The 7098-nt window shown below is 34.4% G+C and overlaps 1 protein-coding gene and 1 pseudogene across 1 annotated transcript in view; one reads left to right on the top strand and one right to left on the bottom strand.

Annotated features, from left to right (window-relative positions):
- The window catches only part of LOC106872092 (glycine receptor subunit alpha-2), an 807169-nt gene that overhangs the window by 131072 nt on the left and 668999 nt on the right, over positions 1-7098 (top strand). The window lies entirely within an intron of this gene.
- On the bottom strand, positions 3101-3246 carry LOC128249324 (U4 spliceosomal RNA; annotated as a pseudogene).

The following is a 7098-nucleotide window of genomic DNA, read 5'->3' as shown; positions in this document are numbered from 1 at the left end:
ATATATATATATATATATATATATATACGTATGTAGATATATACATACTTACATACACACACACACACAAACACGCGCGTGCGCGCACACACACATACATGTATTCTAATGATTTTAATGTTGCGCATCATTTACGACAAGAACGGATGTGTTGCATAAAAGACTTCACTTATTAGAATGGCAGTTATTTAATTACTTGCATAGGCAAATCAACAAAACGATGTCTTTAAATGGTTCCGCGGACAAGTTTTATGCTTTGTTTTTTTTTCATTTTTTTTTTCTTTGCGGCGTAGTTGTAGACGAAGGTTCCGGGATTCATTGAGCACATTTATATTTACGTATCACATAATAAAAAAAATGTCAATCTGTTTCTATCTGTGCGTATGCTTTTGAGTCTATAAATGTAATATATTTATATGTAAGACATTCACATATAGACAGACTTATAGACACACATGAATACGTGGTATGCGTGGTGCAGTGTTTAATAATGGAGAGTGTTCACAAACATAAATCTGTCAATTAATATATTGCCTAATTACAACAAGACCAACTACATATGCGTGTGTGTGTGAGTGTGTGTGTGTATCTAGGTATGTGTGTATAATACAAGCGAAATGCAGCAACAAATCACATTATTCAATCAAATACCAGAACAATCAAGTCAATCAACCTTCAAAGTTGTTTTTAACGAAAACGAAAATTACATAAAATCGATAACTTTTTTTGTCGGTTTAACTTGTAAATAATACACACACGCACATGCACACACACACACACACACACATATACTTCTATATATTTACTCATATTATATATGAATATGCATGTATATATATATATATATATGATAAATAAATGTGGATGGACATCATATACACTCGCATATATATATATATATATATATATATATATATATATATATGTGTGTGTGTGTGTGTATGTATGTATGTATGTATGTATGTATGTATGTATGTATGTATTATTGTTGTTGTGTCTAATTTAATATTTCCTATTGTAAATGTTGTACTTAGAACACTGGAATCATATTTTCTATCAATTGCTAGCATCTTTTGTTTTTTTAATCTCTTGACAATTCCTCCTACAAGACAGAGAATCTAAACTAAAGTAGTCTAGGAGCAATTTACTAACGAACATCGAAATTGATATTGATTTATATATGAATTTATTTATGCATTATTGTATGTATATACATATGGACCCCTTTTTCATATCCGTGCGTATATGTTTATACACGTGTGTGTGTGTGTGTGTGTGTGTGTGTGTGTGTGTGTGTGTGTATGTGTGTGTGTGTGTGTGTGTGTGTGTGTGTGTGTGTCTGTGTCTGTGTGTGTGCGTGTCTGTGTGTTTGTGTGTGTGTGACTATATGTATATATGTATCTGGCTATGTATTTAAAGCTTTTTTTTATATGCTAGAATTTATCCTGGAAGATAGAAGTTTCTAAGAAAGAAATAGAACTTTCATTGCTGAAATTTGAAGAACACCATTGATAAAGTTTACACATCGAACTTTAAGTAAGACTTCTATATTTTAGTATTCCTTTTACAGTTTATATTTCTAAAGAATGAATTTGCCAGTCTCTTAGTATGAAAATCTTAGCTGCTCCAGATTACTTCTAAAACGTAACCAAGTGAACCAGTGGTTATTGATATAAAGACGAATTTATTACCAGAGTAGTTAGCCATTGATATTCTCATCACTGATGTTTTAAGAGATGTTCACATCTGCAAAACAACCTCAGTGGTTCTACATGATTTTTATATTGTCCCAAATAGCTGTTAAGCCTGTTGTGAACGGATTTGGTAGACGTCTTGATTGGGATTATTCCCCTAAATCCTTTATGTTGGTATCAATTTATCTGTCCAATATCAAAGGTCCTATTTATATTTATCCCAGCGCACTCTTTTCTGCGAATAGCAATGTATATTATTTTAGCAGCAACATCAAGTTCCCGACGACATACTGTTTACATGACCGTTACAGAAGAGTGACATAACCGATATGTATGGATATGTATTCACGCGCAGGTCCGTCGGCTTATACCATCGTATTAGTAGCTTCGTGACTGATTAACTGGATTCACTTCATTAAAGTTTCTTAGAAGGACCTCTGTCTGGCCAAGTTCCGTATTGTATTAAGCAAGAGACTGTCAAACTGATACAACGCGTGCCGGTGAAATGTTGGTTTATCAGTTAAAACTGACTGTGGATTTGTCGTCGTAGCCAACGAATCTGTTTACTCTTGTAAATATAAATATCACTAATTATAAACCCCAGGCTAGGCTGCGTTTATATGTACATATATAAGTAAAATTCGCTGCGTCTTAATGACCTAGTTGCGAGAAGTTAGAGGCGTAGACAGAACGCTAGAAGTAATATACACTCGTAGTGACGATCAGCATGTATGTTGTAGATACCGACATTTCACTAGCAGGTTATAAGACAGTTTAAATAGGATAAGAAGATGTGTTTTTGATAGCAGGGTGGAGATATCTGTAGAAGTGAAATTAAGAAGTCATGTTAACCTTAAAAATATTATTTCGTTTCTTCTTACTGGGTTGACTGTATTTTTTCATGTTGACAGAGGCTTGAGTATAACTTCATAAAGGTGCATATAATTTCCTTATAATCATACGATGAAAGTTTGTACAGATAATATCAAGAGAAGAAGGACTGGATTTAACACTAATCATTTATTTACAGAAAGTAAAAATATATACAATTAATTTGTCACAACATAATAGTGATGCGAAAAATTGCAGTACTTATAATGAAGAAAAACGTTTTAAAAGAAACTGTCGCAAGAATGTCGAGAGGAAAATATTTCTGAACTAGCTCCTCAAAATGACTCTAAAAAGGATGAGAAAATCATGACATAAGGTCATGAAAAATGAACAATGCAAAATAGCATTGCCATAATTAGTGACGAGGTTTCGAGTGGCAACCGAGAGTCACGGAATAATTTTCCAAAAATCAGGGTTTTTATAAGTGCCGTAAACCCGATTCTAAGAACCTTTCTCCATCGGAAAGAAACTTTTCACGAAGGTTAGAATCGATGTATGGAGAGTAAAATTGACCAATGAAAAAGTATAATACATTTATAAACAAAAGACAACCTACACAACTATGACATCATACTGCTACTAAAGTCTTATAGTTTTCAAATTGCAAAAACCACGGCTCGGATGACCCTCATTGGCTATGGTACCGCCTCTGTGCAAAGCTTATAACCGCTACACAAGCAATAGCAAACCATAAGAGAGTGTCTGGACTCCATTTTGCCGTAGTGTACTCCTGACATACAGGCTACAGTCACGAGTATTAAACATATTCTAAATATATATTGGTGCTCGAGAGAGAAAATTAAACGGTTTACAGCGATGAGTTTAGTAGTGTCAGTATATCACCTGTATGATGTTTAAATACACTATTAGCGGAGAGCTTGATAGCTAGGTGTGATCATCCTCCACCACTTTAATTATATGTATATATATATATATATATGTAAATATATATATATATATATATATATATGTGTGTGTGTGTGTGTGTGTGTGTGTGTGTGTGTGTGTGTGTGTGTGTGTGTGTGTGTGTGTGTGTGTGTGTGTGTGTGTGTGTGTGTGTGTGTGTGCGTGTGTGTGTGTGTGTATATATAAACATGCATGTACACACTCATACATACAAACACACACAGACACACAAAGTGAGAACTCTGTCCAACAGAGGCATACACAAAAGAGAAGGAAGATATTCTACGCAATTCCTCCTTCCTACATTTCATTTGGTAGTCAACCATCATCAGCGCGTCTTTCCAGTCAATTTGGGTATTCTCTCCAATTGAAACTTCTTCCATTAATTTAGGCGATTGAATACATTTTGACTTCTACTGTTCAAGTTCCCAACACAGATATATTATCTAGCTGTATATGATTTGTGAGGGCATTCGGACAAAATCGCATCGAGCATGAACTGATCAGGAGAATTACTAGCAATAGTTTAAACGTAAACTTGCGCAGCCCAGTTTAACATGTAAAGAGTGTGGACATATCTAAGAAAGGAAAGATGTAGAAGTTATCAGAGAAGCCACTCCAGCATGGAAGTTGTTAATTATGCATTATACGACATCTTTATTTGTAGGGATTGTGGGACAGAATATGTTTCGGGAAGTTGACGAAACTGTCATATGAAGGTTTACAAAAACAATATTATAACATCTAGGGCAAGATACAGCTGCCTTGCCACGTCTGTACAAAAGAGTGTAAGTCCTGACTAGGATTAGAAAGTAAAGAGCATTTAGCTAATATCTAAGAAAAGAATCAAACGATCACATTTCTAAATCGAACTGCAGCCGTCATATAATGTGCACGCGTGTGTTTGTGTGTGTATAAACACACACAAATATACACACACTCACGCACACACATATATATACACCTATACATACATATATATATATATATATATATATATATATATATATATATATATATATATATATATATATATATGTGTGTGTGTGTGTGTGTGTGTGTGTGTGTGTGTGTGTGTGTGTATTATATATATGTGTGTGCATATGCACATGCAGGTGTTTGGACAAAATAATGGAAACACCTAGTATCAGCATCATAATTTTGAGATATCTATAAAATCATCAAAAGCTTGTTTATTTATTTATTTTTTAAAATTTATTATTAGTGTTGCTTAATATATTTTGATAAAATTGCTGTTTCTTTTCAGTTATCATCAGAAGAAGGTAATTAAAATTCATTAAAATGAGGTGAAATTATTGGTGCTCGTATGGCAGGCGCCAGCGTAACGAAAACAGCCGAAATGTTTGGTGTATCAAGAAGCACTGTCTCGAAAGTCATGACAGCTTTTGAGAAAGAGGGAAAAACCTCCTCGTCGAAACAAAACTCCTGAAGAAAACTTTTAGAATATGGTTTTAACCAATTAGCATGCAACTTAAATATCACGGTCTGCCAGGCATACCTATATTCTGAAATTTGTTTATATTCATATGTTAAAGATATTTTTTAATCCACACCATTAGCTGGCTGTTATATTGTTGTTGTTATTTCCGTTCAGAACAGGTATGAACATTTTAATAAATCGTCTTTCTTTTATTTCTCTTCCAACCTCACTTGTGTCATGTACTTTGTGGAAAGGAAAAGTTAGATATATTTTTCTGACCACATGTCTCTATGTGTTCGCTCAATGGAATTTGGCGAACATTGGTGTTCGGTTGTCGGTGGACTCGTGAGCGGTACAATCATGCATTCCCTGTCTCATCTATATATAGTTCCTTGCAATTAGGACATTTAATGCAGTAGATCAATATTTTGCTTTTGCAGTTCATATCTGCATTTGCGAAAATCTGTCTATTTTTTATTCTAATGGAGCTTCGAGCACGCATGTATTGACACGTTCCGAATCTGAATACTATGAATGTTTTGTCCTCTTTTTTCATGTTGAATTTTCCCTTTGTTAATAGTTTCTTTAGATTATGTGGTTGCCTTTCGCTTAAGATAAATGTTTGATTAGTTATTATGTTTTTTAATTTTTCACTTTGTTTTATGTATGGCAAATTTGTTTTGATGATGCTTAAAATGGTTTGGCGGAGCGGATTGTGTATTACTAGAATTGGTATTGCGTTCCTTAGATGGATTAGTCCTTTTCGTGTTGTCCTAAGTTATTCTATAGGTATCTCTTTTGATCGTTGTATGTTATTTTCTATAAGTAAGAGAATGTAATTTTACTTGAGCAGAAATCCTTTGTGTTCTATAAGTCGTGTGTTTCCGGTATTTGGATCAACGACTATAGTAGAGATTTTCCTGGCTAGACAGTACGGGATGTTGCGTTTTGTGTATGTTGGGGGGCATGATTTGAAATGTAGGTACTGGTGTGTATCTGTACTTTTGTAATAAATATCAGTTTGGATTATGGTGTTGTTTTTAATTACCATTATGTCAAGAAATGGTAATTGTGAGTCACTTATTTCTCTTGTGAATTTGAGATTGTTGAGGAGGATGTTGAATTCTTCAAGATTTTCTACGTATTTAGTCCAAATAAGGAAACAATCATCGAGGTATCTCTTCCATATGTCCTCTATATGTCTTATGAAGGTCATGCCGTAGTTCTCTTCATTTTTTTATCTATAGGTTTTGTTCCAAGTATCCCAACACTGAATTGCCGAAAACTGGAGCAAATTGCGTCCCATAGCTGTGCCTCGAATTTGGAGGTAGTTTTTTTTTCGTTGAAGGGGAATGTATTGTTTTCGACGATGAGGCTGACCACTTTTAGTATGAAGATTACAGTAAATCTACGAGGGATCGCTTCTCTGTGTTTCTCGACCCAATATTTTATGACAGTAAGTTCCAAATCGTGGGAAATGTTCTTATATAAGTTTGTTAAATCAAAACTAACTAATAGTGAATGGATTCTGTTGTTTTGGGCAGATATGGCAGCAAACCGATGTCATCTCGAAATCCAGCAATTCTTATGGCTTACCCAAAATATATGTCGTAAGAAATACAGAACGCTAAAAGGAACAGGGTCGTGAATACATAATATTACTGCAATCAAAAGACCTTAAACTAAGAGCCAGTATAGCTGGTCCAGCCTGTCCTACACATCGTCTGATCAACCTCCTTGACATTATTCTAAAAGCACTATGTAGTCATATACCCAGTTACACTTATACATACATACATACATACATACATACATACATACATACATACATACATACATACATACATACATACATATATGAGTGTGTGAATAGGGCAAGCATAGAGCTCCGTGCTTGGCCTGTAAGCTGCATTTCCTAGTTGTCAAATACTGAGATATAAGCAACGATTGGAAAACGATAACCAAACTTTTTCCAAGCTCACTTCTCTACAAATGTATTGGCCTGCTCTTTGTATTACGTCAAAGCTGTCCCAGAGATATGGACATTCTGTGAATACATATGACAGTAGGTGTTTAAGGGGAGACAATTTGGAGCAAAAATATGTGGTTTAATTGTCGCGCATTGAGCGCATCTAATCGTACCGATATATATATATATATATATAT

Source organism: Octopus bimaculoides, chromosome 13, assembly GCF_001194135.2.
Source record: "Octopus bimaculoides isolate UCB-OBI-ISO-001 chromosome 13, ASM119413v2, whole genome shotgun sequence".
NCBI classification, from domain to species: Eukaryota; Metazoa; Mollusca; class Cephalopoda; order Octopoda; family Octopodidae; genus Octopus; species Octopus bimaculoides.
Note: the sequence above shows the minus strand (reverse complement) of the source record. Positions and strands in the feature narration are given on the sequence as shown.